The sequence below is a fragment of the Schistocerca nitens genome, chromosome 2 (genome assembly GCF_023898315.1).
Source record: "Schistocerca nitens isolate TAMUIC-IGC-003100 chromosome 2, iqSchNite1.1, whole genome shotgun sequence".
Taxonomy (NCBI): domain Eukaryota; kingdom Metazoa; phylum Arthropoda; class Insecta; order Orthoptera; family Acrididae; genus Schistocerca; species Schistocerca nitens.
In genome coordinates, this window is record NC_064615.1 from 397206740 (window position 1) to 397222711 (window position 15972).

The following is a 15972-nucleotide window of genomic DNA, read 5'->3' on the forward strand; positions in this document are numbered from 1 at the left end:
CAAAATGTCTGTGGAAAATGAAATGTGATCAAATACTCATCATATTTTTTTGACAAAGATATCTGAAGTGGCGCAAAAAGAGGAATTACAATCTAATGAAATTTTCGTTGTTGTTGTTGTTGTTGTGGTCTTCAGTCCTGAGACTGGTTTGATGCAGCTCTCCATGCTACTCTATCCTTTGCAAGCTTCTTCATCTCCCAGTACCTACTGCAACCTACATCCTTCTGAATCTGCTTAGTGTACCCATCTCTTGGTCTCCCTCTACGAGTTTTACCCTCCACGCTGCCCTCCAATGCTAAATTTTTGATCCCTTGATGCCTCAAAACATGTCCTACCAACCGATCCCTTCTTCTAGTCAAGTTGTGCCACAAACTTCTCTTCTCCCCAATCCTATTCAATACCTCCTCATTAGTTACGTGATCTACCCACCTTATCTTCAGCATTCGTCTGTAGCACCACATTTCGAAAGCTTCTATTCTCTTCTTGTCCAAACTGGTTATCGTCCATGTTTCACTTCCATACATGGCTACACTCCATACAAATACTTTCAGAAACGACTTCCTGACACTTAAATCTATACTCGATGTTAACAAATTTCTCTTCTTCAGAAACAATTTCCTTGCCATTGCCAGTTTACATTTTATATCCTCTCTACTTCAACCATCATCAGTTATTTTACTCCCTAAATAGCAAAACTCCTTTACTACTTTAAGTGTCTCATTTCCTAATCTAATCCCCTCAGCATCACCCGATTTAATTTGACTACATTCCATTATCCTCGTTTTGCTTTTGTTGATGTTCATCTTATATCCTCCTTTCAAGACACTGTCCATTCCGTTCAACTGCTCTTCCAAGTCCTCTTATATCCTCCTTTCAAGACACTGTCCATTCCGTTCAACTGCTCTTCCAAGTCCTTTGCTGTCTCTGACAGAATTACAATGTCATCGGCGAACCTCAAAGTTTTTACTTCTTCTCCATGAATTTTAATACCTACTCCGAATTTTTCTTTTGTTTCCTTTACTGCTTGCTCAATATACAGATTGAATAACAGCGGGGAGAGGCTACAACCCTGTCTCACTCCTTTCCTAACCACTGCTTCCCTTTCATGCCCCTAGACTCTTATAACTGCCATCTGGTTTCTGTACAAATTGTAAATAGCCTTTCGCTCCCTGTATTTTACCCCTGCCACCTTCAGAATTTGAAAGAGAGTATTCCAGTTAACGTTGTCAAAAGCTTTCTCTAAGTCTACAAATGCTAGAAACGTAGGTTTGCCTTTTCTTAATCTTTCTTCTAAGATAAGTCGTAAGGTTAGTATTGCCTCACGTGTTCCAACATTTCTACGGAATCAAAACTGATCTTCCCCGAGGTCCGCTTCTACCAGTTTTTCCATTCGTCTGTAAAGAATTCGCGTTAGTATTTTGCAGCTGTGACTTATTAAACTGATAGTTCGGTAATTTTCACATCTGTCAACACCTGCTTTCTTTGGTATTGGAATTATTATATTCTTCTTGAAGTCTGTGGGTATTTCGCCTGTCTCATACATCTTGCTCACCAGATGGTAGAGTTTTGTCATGACTGGCTCTCCCAAGGCCATCAGTAGTTCTAATGGAATGTTGTCTACTCCCGGGGCCTTGTTTCGACTCAGGTCTTTCAGTGCTCTGTCAAACTCTTCACGCAGTATCTTATCTCCCATTTCATCTTCATCTACATCCTCTTCCATTTCCATAATATTGTCCTCAAGTACATCGCCCTTGTATAAACCCTCTATATACTGACAAAGATTTTTCACGTCATAATTCCTTCAGAATGACCGACGAAGACTTATTACTGTGCTCTGCAGTTTCCTGTACAACAATTGCACTGTATTTGCATTTGGAAGAGGAGAAGAAGAAAAGAAGAAGGAAACGTACTTGAGTGACGCCATGGGTTTCACTGCGAGATGCAAGTCGAGGATGTAAAGCTGTATGATATTTACTTGACATTGCACGAGAGTACATTTCAGAGTACATCTTAGAAAATAGATTAAGGAAAGGCAAACCTACATTTCTAGCATTTGTAGACTTAGAGAAAGCTTTTGACAATGTTGACTGGAATACTCTCTTTCAAATTCTAAAGGTGGCAGGGGTAAAATACAGGGAGTTAAAGACTATTTACAATTTGTACAGAAACCAGATGGCAGTTATAAGAGTCGTGGGACATGAAAGGGAAGCAGTGGTTGGGAAGGGAGTGAGACAGGGTTTTAACAAAAGAAAAATTCGGAGCAGGTATTAAAGTCCATGGAGAAGAAATAAAAACGTTGAGGTTCGCCGATGACATTGTACTTCTGTCAGAGACAGCAAAGGACTTGGAAGAGCAGTTGAACGGAATGGACAGTGTCTTGAAAGGAGGATATAAGATGAACAGCAACAAAAGCAAAACGAGGATAGTGGAATGTAGTCGAATTAAGTCGGGTGATGCTGAGGGAATTAGATTAGGAAATGAGACACTTAAAGTAGTAAAGGAGTTTTGCTATTTGGGGAGCAAAATAATTGATGATGGTTGAAGTAGAGAGGATATATAATGTAGACTGGCAATGGCAAGGAAAGCGTTTCTGAAGAAGAAAATTTGTTAACATCGAGTATAGATTTTAAGTGTCAGGAAGTCGTTTCTGAAGTATTTGTATGGAGTGTAGCCATGTATGGAAGTGAAACATGGACGATAACCAGTTTGGACAAGAAGAGAATAGAAGCTTTCGAAATGTGGTGCTACAGACGAATGCTGAAGATAAGGTGGGTAGATCACGTAACTAATGAGGAGGTATTGAATAGAATTGGGGAGAAGAGAAGTTTGTGGCGCAACTTGACTAGAAGAAGGGACCGGTTGGTAGAACATGTTCTGAGGCATCATGGGATCACAAATTTAGCATTGGAGGGCAGCGTGGAGGGTAAAAATCGTAGAGGGAGACCAAGAGATGAATACACTCAGCAGATTCAGAAGGATGTAGGTTGCAGCAAGTACTGGGAGATGAAGAAGCTTGCACAGGATAGAGTAGCATGGAGAGTTGCATCAAACCAGTCTCCGGACTGAAGAAAACAACAACAACAACAACATTTCAGTGTGCGCTGAGGAAAGAGGCTCCTCATAACCCGAAGCACAACATTCACCTGAGAAGTGCTATATCTGCAAATACAAACTTATACTAACGCTACGACTTCTTGCAATAGGAGAACACTAGTTTATAGTAAAGCACTAAAATACCGCAGTGCACATTGACGAAAATACCGGACACGTGTGAGGCTAATTATAAAGCACTGAAGGAGGAATATCTGAAGGGTAAATGAGTGTGTTGTACACAACGTAGTGAGTAAGAATTATTTTTAATTATCAGCAGTTGTAGATCATAATGACACATCAGGAAAATGATCTACAAACTTTGGAATTTTTCCTCCTCCTCTGTCCGTGCCTCTTGCAATGCAGCTTGGATGATGTCCGAGGCAGAGGTGGACGGCTGTGGCGTTACCGCCGTCAAGTCCCGTCTGCGCATCAACGCAAGATCGATTTCGTGCACTGTGCCTCTCGCAAATGCAACCCCACCTCCCACGACACTCATTTCTCGCAGTTCACATGCAGAGTGATTCAAGAAAACACAAAACTGATCTTCTTTCGGTGGCTGAGGACGGCTCTCAGTAAATTAAACCACCACCTTCAGCGTTTTGGTAGCCTCCAGAACAGCGTCAGAGGATTTCCTTCTTTTCCTTCTTGAAGACTGCTCTTGGATTTGGATTCTAGTCGACTTCACCCTCTTTCTCCTGGAACTCCTATGCGTCTATTTCCTGCTATAAATACAGGAAGGAAAACCATGAGTTACATATTATATTAAATATACAAAAATTTGTTTACAAGTACCCACAAGCAGGAAAGAGTAGGAGCAAATTCCATATGATTTCGAGCAAATGCAGAACGCTTATAACTCCATAGGGGCAAGTGAAGGAAAGCATATTCACACCAGATGTTCACACACTAGTGGCTGTCACCTGTTCCATTACAATCTTTCAACACCACAATATTGTTTACCCTTGCACGTACTAGCTACATGTTCTTGTAAATTGTTGTAGGAACTAATGAACGTGTTGGTGATGCTGGAGTGTTTGCCAAAAGTAAGCTAAGGGAATGTCTTCCCGACAGATCTATTTTGAACATTCCTGAAGGCAAAAGCGAGGAAACACAAATATAACAACTCCAATGGTTGTGCTGGCAGACCACGCTTTTCCTCTAAACTACGACACATGAAGCAATATCCCTTGAAGGAAATCACTAAGGAAGAAAAGCTCTTTAATTACTGGTTGTTTCGAGGAAGAACGCTAGTGGATAGCACCTTCGATGTTCTTGCCAATCGCTTCAGGCTTTTTTCTTACTTCCATAAATCTAGCTCCAGAAAATGTTACTACGAGGGTTGACTGAAAAGTAATGCCTCCACCTTCGTAGCTCTTCAACAGTTGGCAGCATTGGTATGGGGCAGATACTGGCTTGTTCCGTAGCCTCTTCTCTACAGCTCCAGTTGGCGGGAAGCCTTAGCATTGAACGGTTGTGTTCTAACAGTGTCAAGTATGGAATCCGGCGCAGATTGTCGGTCAATGCGATTCAAGCAACGTGCAGTCATTGAATTCTTGACAGCAGAAGGTGTCTCCCCGAAGAAAACAAAGGGTAAACCATTACGACCCAGAGACGAAACGTCAATCTATGAAATATCGACACAAAGACTCGCCCCAGAAAAAGAAATTCATCACGCTGCCCTCAGCTGTAAAAATCATGGCCACAGTGTTCTGGGACGCATACGGTGATATCCATGTTGATTTCCTTGATCGTGGAACAACAATAAATTGAGAGCGTTACATGACAATGCCGCAAACTGAAACGACGGCTAACAAGAGTCCGAAAGGAAAAGGGAAATGTTTTCCTGTAGCATGACAATACCAACCTTCACGCTTCACGAGCCAACACAGCAAAATTTCAGAGACTGAAGCTCACCACCGTACGGCATCCTCCATACAGTCCAGACTTAGCACCATCTGACTTCCATCTGTTCCCTATAATGAAAGACCATCTGCGGGGACATCATTATACTTCTGATGAAGACGTTGTGCCATTACATACCTTTGCTTCTTCATTCGACTAGCTAGTGCAGATGCCATTGATTTTCTTCTTTATGTCTTCTGCAGTACATCCCGGCCGTACTTCACTAAAGGCATCTGCAATTTTTTTATAGCTTTCACTTATTTTCAGTTTGTTCTTGTATTCGGGATGCCGAACATTACATAGTGCTTCGTCAGCTTCGTTCATCAGAGCCAACTTGGTTGTTGATGAGACACACAAAACTTTGTTTGCAGCAGACATGTTTACAAATATCACAGTAGACTTCAAACAGCTGCAACGACGCCAGCGCTTCAAGCGGTTACATTTGTCCTTACAGTAAACAGAAGACGATCGTTCTCTTTGATCAAATCTTAGGCAAGGCGCTAGTTTTGATAAATGAAAATCTGAAATGGTTCAAATGGCTCAAAGCACTACGGGACTTAATATCTGAGGCCATCAGTCCCTTAGACTTAGAACTACTTAAACCTAACTAACCTAAGGACATCACACACATCCATGCCCGAGGCAGGATTCGAACCTGCCCCCGTAGCAGCAGCGCGGTTCCGGACTGAAGCGCCTAGAACCGCTCGGTCACAACGGCCGGCAATGAAAATTTGACTAAGGCCTAACTTTGGATAAGTTTCTTATTAGACTATCAAATTTTATTTGAAAAAGAATGTTAAGACAACCTTGTAGTGTAGCACCGGCCTGTGCTCTGTCATCAAGGTCTATTTGCCCTGGTCAAAACGTTCTGCAGATGTCTCATCCAGTGAAAACATCTGGTCACTGGTTGTAGGAATCACTCTTCAGCCGCTACGATTGATGAACTCTGGGGCACTGACGCATCCGTATCTGTCATCGAAGCTCAGTTCGAACCGATCCCCAACCAGTGTAGACCCGTTGTTGCTGACAGAGGTGAGCGCTATGTATACTAAATTTCGCACCATATTTATCCCCAAATCACCTACAAATTTACTTATGAATTCTTACTTTTTCTTGTCAGCAGTCATCACGTCACGAGTTCTTCCTACTATATGTTGTGCTGGCAGAAGAGCCAACACCGTGTTACTAGAGGAGGCCGATATGCACGCGTTTTAGCTCACGCAGGCTGGCGTGAGGAGGGAAGGACTATACTGACGTGAGGTCTGGAACATGACAAGGAATTAGAATTCAGAAAGCGGACGGAATTAGTTTGATACTTTAATCCAATAATGATGAACGTCGCTCTTGACGGTACATGATTCACAATATTATTTGTTCAGAATACAGTCTTGAAGTGATTAGTTGCAGTAACTGAATATGGCGCCTTGCTAGATCGTAGCAAAATGACGTAGCTGAAGGCTATGCTAAACTGTCGTCTCAGCAAATGAGAGCGTAAGTAGTCAGTGAACCATCGCTAGCAAAGTCGGCTGTACAACTAGGGCGACTGCTAGGGAGTCTCTCTAGACTAGACCTGCCGTGTGGCGGCGCTCGGTCTGCAATCACTGATAGTGGCTACACCCGGGTCCGACGTATGCTAACGGACCGCGGCCGATTTAAAGGCTACCACCTAGCAAGTGTGGTGTCTGGCGGTGACAACACACTCTACTGAATACGCATCATTAGAAAAACTTCGGTTTTTGCTATCCTTACTGGTGTTGCAGTTTAATGGCCGGCATTGTAGATGAAAATCCAGACCTATGTATGGAAGCAGTGTTTACCAGCCGAGGTGAGGTTTCGGGAACAGCGTAGGTTACGCAGCATCTCTTACAGGATGGTAGCGAGGCTGACACGCACACACACACACACACACACACACAAACGCGCGCGCGCACGTGCACGCAGACAGAGAGAGAGTAGGGGGGGGGGGGGGGGGGGGACACTAGTGGAGAGGCCTTGAAATGCGAGATGCTGTGGGAGGCGTCCAAATGGACCAAGGACACGAGCCGGCGAGAGCCGCACAGTTCGGTGCTGATCCGGCAGTCGCGCCCACTCAACGTCACCGAACCTCCAACGGAACGCGCTTCTAGTAAGCAGCCAGAATTCATCATTTCTCGTCCAAAGAAAGAGGACTCTCATTACCGATGGTTTCAGGAGACCCGCATCAACAAGACTGTACACCATAATCTTAAAAAAAAAAAAGTGCTGGCAAATACTAAAATCTCAACACTGTGATGGATACCGCATTCGTGATAAAAATTACTGTCTCACAATGAGAGGAACAAAGTATACTTATTACGATTACGTTCCCCTCCCTCCACTCTCTGCCCCTCGCCATCTCTACAAACTACCACACACACACACACACACACACACACACACACACACAGCCGGCCGGTGTGGCCGGCGGTTCTAGGCGCTTCAGTCTGGAACCACATGACCGCTACGGCCGCAGGTTCGAATCCTACCTCGGGCATGGATGTGTGTGATGTCCTTAGGTTAGTTAGGTTTAAGTAGTTCTAAGTTGTAGGGGACTGATGACCACAGTGCTCAGAGCCATTTGAACCATTTTTGAACACTCACATTATTTACGGTAGGAAATGACGGGAAAACCAAAAAGATGTTAGTACAACATGATGTGTACCTGGCGTCATATTCTACAACATTTATTACTTTACAAACCGGTTTTTGGTTGTTACGTCATCGGGAGGTACAAAGATAAATATGCAGAGCTTTGAATATTTTGTGGGATCAATGATTTTAAGATAAGTATTTTAACTAAAGTTCAGTCTTGATCACAACACTTATGTCTCAATAACATAGGTATGTTATTGAGACATAAGTGTTGTGATCAAGACAACTTTAGTTAAAATATAATAATCTATTGATCATTGTATTCCAAAAATGTTTACCAGAATTTAAGATAAGTGCTATTAAAGAATATCTCAGCTTTGTTTTTAGTAAGGGAGTAAAGCAACGTGATAGTCTCTCTACTTTCTTATCAATATAGCCTGCGCAGCGTAGCAAATAACATCAACAAAAGAGTCGCCATATTTATTAAAAGTGACAGGATACGTGCCTATGCTGATGACATGAAGTTGCAGTAGTAGGAAGGAACGCCAAAACAAAGCAACATATCTGGCAATGAAAAGAGAAGCATTACATATCGGCCTCATAGTAAATGAAAATAAAATATATGGTAATGTCACAATCTGAGGCCAGAAGTACCCCTAGAATCTAAGTGTAAATGGGAGTATCCGCTTTCAGTTACTTGCGAGCTTTAATGTCAAATGATAACAGCACTGGAAAGGCTGTAACGTATAGGTTTCAACAAGGGAATGGAGTTTACTTCAGCAAATCTGCAACTCTTCGGAAACAGCCTTGTGAAAAGAAGCCGCGCGGAGTGGTCGTGAGGTCTTAGGCGCCATGTCACGGATTGCGCGGCCCCTACCGCTGGAGGTTCGAGTCCTCCCTCGGGCATGGGTGTGTGTTGTTCTTAGCATAAGTTAGTTTAGGTTAGTTTAAGTAGCGTTTAAGTCTAGGGACCGATGACCTCAGCAGTTTGGTCCCTTAAAAATTCACACACATTTGAACATTTGTGAAACGAAGAACGAAACTCTTACTGTATAAATCTCCAATTCGCCCAGTTATCACACAAGGGTCACAGGTATCGAAGCTGGCAGCAGGTGACAAAAATGCTTTAAGAATCTTTCAGCGAAAAGTACTACGAAAAATTCATGACCCAAGAAGGAGAAGGAAAGCTGGAGGATACGCTATAACACCGAGCCATAATCGTTAATACGAGGAAGAGTTGTAGTAACATTTGCCAGTTCACAACGAATACGTCGGCTACGACACCTGAAGAGAATGGCGGACGATAGAATACAAAAGAAAATGATGAAGGGTGTTATCCATGCTACTAGACGAAAAGGGAGACTTAGGAGAGGCTCGATGTAGCAAAGCAGCTCACTAGTCTGAGAGTGCAGGGCGTTAAAAGGAGCTACAAAGAGACCAAGAAGCGCGGTGGAAAATAGATAAAGAAGCCAAGGCTCACCAATGGCTGTAGCGCTACCGAAGAGAAGAATCAGTAGTGTTCTCGAAACAGGAATGTGGAGGTAAGAACGAATGCAGTAAGGAATATAAACAGAAAAATTCAGGCTGCTTTTAAGGTCGCCGGTGCATACAATAAATCTAGGGCTATTTTCCGTCCGGGAAACGACGAAGCTACTTGAAGATATCGTCAAGCCAACTCGCAGCAGCCTTACGATGTAGCCGGCCGTTGCGGCCGAGCGGTTCTAGGCGCTTCATTACGGAACCGCGCTGCTGCTACGGTCGCAGGTTCGAATCCTGCCTCGGGCATGGATGTGTGTGATGTCCTTAGGTTGGTTAGGTTTAAGTAGTTCTAAGTCTAGGGGACTGATGACCTTAGATGTTGAGTCCCATAGTGATCAGAGCCATTTGAACCATTCCTTACGATGTATGGTAAATATTCGCGTAGGCATAACGGACAGCCACTTTACAGATGAACTCTCATTGTTCAAAGCTTTTGCCGTAAATACACAGATTTCGGGTGAAGTAGCTGCTGCAACTCAATACCTGAAGTGAGCCGGTTTTAGCATGCTACATACCGTTGAACTTTGTGTAGCTGTGATAGGAATGCAATGCTATTTCATGCAACAAAAACATCCGTCTGCGATAGACAAATCGAATTCTTTCGTAGACTAGTTCTTTGATGTTACTAGTAATTTGCTCAGCGTATGTTATAATTCTACAGTTGTCCTTTGTCCACACCTGTTTGCTAGTTTCGGCACATCAGTTACGGCAGTACCTTTTGGAGCAAAGCTAGAATGGCTGGCAGTAGCTGTTAGAAAAAAATTTTCCCCGCCCTTTGTGAAGGGTTTTTTTTGGCGACAGTGATGCTACAGGTCGGTGCTGACTCCTATAAAATGGCTCTGAGCACTATGGGACTTAACATTTTGAGGTCATCAGTCCCCTAGAACTTAGAACTACTTAAACCTAACTAACCTAAGGACATCACACACATCCATGCCCGAGGCAGGATTCGAACCTGCGACCGTAGCGGTCGCGCGATTCCAGAATGAAGCGCCTAGAACCGCTCGGCCCCAAAGGCCGGCGCTTACTCCTATAAACCAAGCTACTGGGAAGCAGTTGTCCGGGCGAGATCTGTAGACTAACAACAGATTAGGAAGTGGTACCTTCATCGTGCTCTGGAGCAGCCCCGATTACAGTGCGAATAATTTATACCGTGAGTGCCGTTCTGAAAGTTAAGAGAAGTCGAACCCACAAAACAGTCCTCGGCAAACCGAAGCAATGGAGTCATGAATTCATTCCTTCAACTAATTTTCATTTAGATTTGTAAATGTCTCTCTCTGAATTTTTCAAAACAGAGTATGTAGTATCTCCCCCCCTCCTCCCCCCCCCCCACCCCAACCCACAAGACGTTTCCAACTATCTGCACAGCTACCCAAAATAATTCCGTAGGTTTTGTCAGAAACAATGGCATGTAATTCTCCACTGATAATATATAACAGTGTGCAGATCTTTAGCTTTTTTGTGCTGTAACATTGGATGAGAAAACAGAACATTTAACGGTAAAGTCTGAAAGAATCGTTGGAATACATGTCGTACAGATCCTTCTGTAAGTTTCCTGTTTATCAAGGGGTATCAGTGTGAAATAATTTGTTTCGCTACAACTAGCTCGACAGGCGCATCCGAATCAGTGAAAGATGCAATGAGTTTCTAAACGTAACGCATAACAACTAAGATTTTGCTTATGCAAATACGGCAAACTGAAGCGCTTGCGGCCCTTTAGCGTACGTACAGCCAACAAGGCAAAGGGGTGGTGTACTGTCGTTGACATCGAATTCAGAAACTGCAAGATATAGATATGGATTTCAAAAATCACTCGAGATGCAAACACAACTATGATAGCATGAAGAAACATGGCAAGTCGAAGAGGATGCGCGACAATAGTGTTCTTGGGAAAAAGGGCGAAACAACTTTCATCGATAGAAAATTTTCCTTAGGTCTCAAATGCAAAATTCACCCTGATATTTAAAGTATTGCTTATCCGTGTTCACCGTAAGATTATTTGCTAGTGTATTTTCTCACTCACAAGCAGGGTCTCCGGAACACATTAAAATGCGCCTACTAGTTTTCACAACGAAACCTGTTCAAGCAAGCGGCCGACAGTGCATAAACTCACCGACTTCTTGCTGTCTGCGACAGATGGCGTTTGTGACTAGCATCCGGCTGACATCGCGTGGCGATTCTGCGAACTACACAATAAGATGATCGTCACCTGTACGTCTACGATCGACGCTATGAAATATGTGTCCTTAATTGTAGATAATTAACAAGTGGCTCTTCTTCTTTCAAAGATACACTTTGGCTTTCTCGATTGTCGGGGCTACGCATCGGGGCTGTTGTTTATACACATTCATGTGTCTGCGCAGACAGATCGTTGCGTGTGGACCGGGCTTTTGGCAGTTTGGTCGATCACGAATCGATATATGTATATGCGATCAGGATATCATTATACACGGTGATACTAAAGCCCGGTCCAGACGCAACGATCTGTCTGCGCAGACATCGGCGCAGATGTCTGTACATGCAAAAGATCGCTGCAAATGTGATGTGTTCACACGACACAAACCCTAATCTACTACTCGCCCGCCATCTGTCGGTGTAGAAATGAAATATCAGTGGCAAGCGACTACGCTCCCCGTAAACGTCAAAATTTAATTCAGTTATTTTGAAATATAGCAATGGAGGAAGTTCTGTTGTGGTCTGTGTTCGCAACTTGTGTTGCAAAAAACATTCAGACCAACCGCAGGAAACAGAGAAAGCGGTCAAAATGGTGTAGACAGTGGCTGCTAAAGCGAAAGCAATTTTCTCACGTAAATTTACTGCGAGAGTTGCAGGGCGAACCAGTTTTGTTTTACATTACCTCGTGTTCCATTTCCTCGCACATTGAAACTCCAATTTCATCTTCAGTTGTACTCCTGCTTGGCCTTGGCGTTTCTTGATCACTAAGAAAGACAAGCAGATCAAAATACCATAATGTTGGCTGGTATACTTGATCTACTCCTAAACCAGATCTTCTCGATTTCTGAACTTTGGATAATTCTTTTCGGTAAACAATTCGCTGACAGACTTAATTTACTTGACTGGCCTTCATGAACTCATCCTTCAGGAAAGCGTAAATAACTTCACATCTGTTGGGTATTATTTCACTCAATGCTTGTTTCGATATTGCAGATGAAAATTCCAAATCCTTGTAGCTCCTTCCTGTTGCTAGGAATCTTAATGTTACCGCCAGCCGTTCATGAGGAGAAATTGCCCTTCTCATACAAGTATTTTTTTCTCATAATATGAGGGGTTACAAGCTTTAAGAGATAATTATAAGTTTCGACATCCATCCGCAAATAATTTCGCCAATTCGCAACGAAATTATTTTTTTATTACCGTTTCTCTGATTGCCGAGGCGTCAACTGCCCGCAATTTTTCAATTAGAGCATTGTATGCTGCTGTCTTTTTGTCTCGGTCACTATATTCTTTACTTTTAATCTTCCACAAACATGGGTGGTTTCTGTATATTTCAATGAATTCACTTACAAACTCTCGAGAACACTGACGAGTATCAGCCATTTTAATGCTCTGTGCGCACAAATACAAACACTAGACTGAGCAAACAGCTGTTTCGCGCCAGATTTGCGGCGATCTCCTGTCCACACGCTCCAACTTGTCTGCGCAGATGTGGTTTGAACCCACAGATTTGAGAGGTTTCGCTCAAACCTCCAACTCCAACTTTCAGGTTTGCACACACCTCAGGTTGGTGCAAATGTTCTGTCCACACGCAACGATCTGTCTGCGCAAATCACATGTGCGTAGACATTTGCGCAGACAGATCGTTGCGTGTGGACGGGCCTTAACGTTTATAAACCCCGAAGCGACGTAGATGACGTTGGGACAAATAATGTAATATGAGACACATGGGGCCGCAAATGTCGGGAAATACTCGAAAAGTGGGTAACAAGTATTGAACATGTTGCGTCACCAGATGACACACACCTCTGCATGTGAGCGGTTGAGCCTATTGGTCTGTCGCACCTGATGAGTCCAACCCAAGTCAGGTATTCACGTTGGTGTCGCTATGGGCCTCCGTGCTCGACTAACGCGCGTGAGGCTCGGATTTCGAGTCTTGCGTGTGGCAGAAAGTACTTTTTGTTGTTTTGGGCTAGACAGTTATGTCTTTACATTGAGGTAATATTTATTATTTCATTTACTGGTCTCGCGGTCTCCGCTGGTTTATTGCAGAGTACAGTACAACAAGCAATTAGTGTACTGCGTCACAAGTAGCTGAGTATAAACCTCCCAACCGCATCGCCACCAGTAACTGAAGTACGTTTTCTTAACTAAATAGTCTGTAATCAGAAAAAGAAGAGACAAAAGCAAAGAAACACAAAATCAGAACAGCCATTTCTTGCTTACAGTGAGGACAATAATTTTCTTGACTTCTAAGTTTACAACAGATCACAATTAGAAAAGGTGTTCGAAAAAATTGCAGCGTAGGCGAAGACGTGCCTTTATTTGCATATACGTTACGAGAGGTACTGTGGGTGCCCTCCTTTCAAAGATATAATTTGGTTGAAGCACCTGCGTGAGACCATTTTGAATTTGTCAAGCTCATATCTGATGTATTTTGTATTATAATCACATTGTAACTTATGTTGCATAAATAAATGCCATTCCAGAACACTTCTACACTGAAAATCTCTCGAAAAGGGACAATTTATTAATATTAAATGTCAGATAATGAATTATTGGCGTTTTGAAGATTTTCGGAGATGTATGACACAAGAGACAATGCAGTAAACTTTTGCGTAGTGGAGGAAGCTCTTCGCAGTGAATGAGGAGATCTAATTGCGAGTACTGAAGTTTTGGTTCGAGTTGTACCATCAGCAAAAATTTTATTATTCACCTTCACAGTTCTGAGCGCTTCTGTAGCTTGTCATTGTCAATAATTTGCAAATTAAGCTTGAAACACGGAAATGTGAGTGAATATTGAGACACGTCGATATCTGGTGAAAACAAACTACCACTCATCGTCAGAACAAAAAACATAAAAAAGTCTGACATGTGAGAAAGAATTAAAAGTGGCTTGGTCGCACTGTCAACTGCCTAAAAGTATAACAGAAAATTTACATGCCAGTTATTTTAGGAGACTTCTTTTCCAAACAAGAACGTCTTCAAATTAAGCACATATGCAAACGAAACATACTCTGGCACTGGTGCAGGCATATTTCTGCTGCTGTTTCAGTTACTCTTAAGAGCAAAGGAAGAAGTATACTTTCCTAGGAGGGAACTAATTTTAGAACATACTTCACACAACCAGCACATTTATTTAGGTGTGGGGGAGCTTCAAGTACTTTTTGTAATACATACCACTATGTAAATAACTAGTATGTAGTTAACAAGTTCTCATTTGCAAAGAAAGAAAATACGGCAATAGTTACAATTTTTCGCACAAATTAGAATATACTTCACACATTCAGCACACTTATGTTGCGTTGGGGAGCTTCTTGAGTACTTGTCGTACTACATACCGCTATGGAAATAACGAGCATAAAGTGGGCAGGTTGTCACTTCCAAAGAAAAGATGGTGATACTTTTCAGATTTGCAGTGAATGAACCAGCCAAACATATTTACAGTTTTTGCTTTAATTCGTCTGTCAGAATGGCTGCCGCAGTCACAGCACCATCTCGACAACAGAGACATCTATCGATGCCTTCAAAAAAGCCAAACATTGTCTTGGAAAGGAGTACAGCCATGGTACCTCTCGTGACTGTGTGATCAAAAGTATCCCGACACCTGGCTGAAAATGACTTACAAGTTCGTGGCGCCCTCCATCGGTAACGCTGGAATTCAATATGGTGTTGACCCACCCTTAGCCTTGATGACAGGCCTACGTTCAATCAAGTGCTGGAAGGTTTCTTGGGGAATGGCAACCCTTTCTTCACGGAGTGCTGCATTGAGGGGAGGTATCGATGTCGATCGGAGAGGCCTGGCACGAAGTCGGCGTTCCAAAACATCCCAAAGGTTTTCTAGAGGATTCAGGTCAGGACTCTGTGCAGGTCAGCCCATCATAGGGATGTTATTGTCGTGTAACCACTCCACCACGGGCCGTGCATTATGAACAGCTGCGCGATCGTCTTGAAAGATGCAATCGCCATCCCCGAATTTCTCTTCAACAGTGGGAAGCAAGAAGATGCTTAAAACATCAATGTAGGCCTGTTCTGTGATAGTGCCATGCAAAACAATAAGGGGTGCAAGCCCCCTCGATGAAAAACACGACCACACCATAACACCAACGCCTCCGAATTTTGCTGTTGGTATTACACACGCTGGCAGACGACGTTCACCGGGCATTCGCCATACCCACACCCTGCCATCGGATCGCCACATTGTGTACCGTGATTCGTCACTCCACACAACGTTCTTCCACTGTTCAATCGTCCAATGTTTACGCTCCTTACCCCAAGCGAGGCGTCGTTCGGCATTTACCGGCGTGATGTGTGGCTTATGAGCAGCCGTTCGAACATGAAATCCAAGTTTTTTCACCTCCCGCCTAACTGTCATAGTACTTGAAGTGGATCCTGATGCAGCTTGGAGTTACTGTGTGATGGTATGAATAGATGTCTGCCTATTACACATTACGACCCTCTTCAACTGTTGGCAGTCTCTATCAGTCAACACACGAGGTCGGCCTGTACGCTTTTATGCTGTACGTGTCCCTTCACGTTTCCACTTCACTATCACATCGGAAATAAGGGACCTAGGGAAGGAAGGAGTGTGGAAATCTCGCGTACAGACGTATGACACGAGTGACACCCAATCAACTAACAACGTTCTAAGTC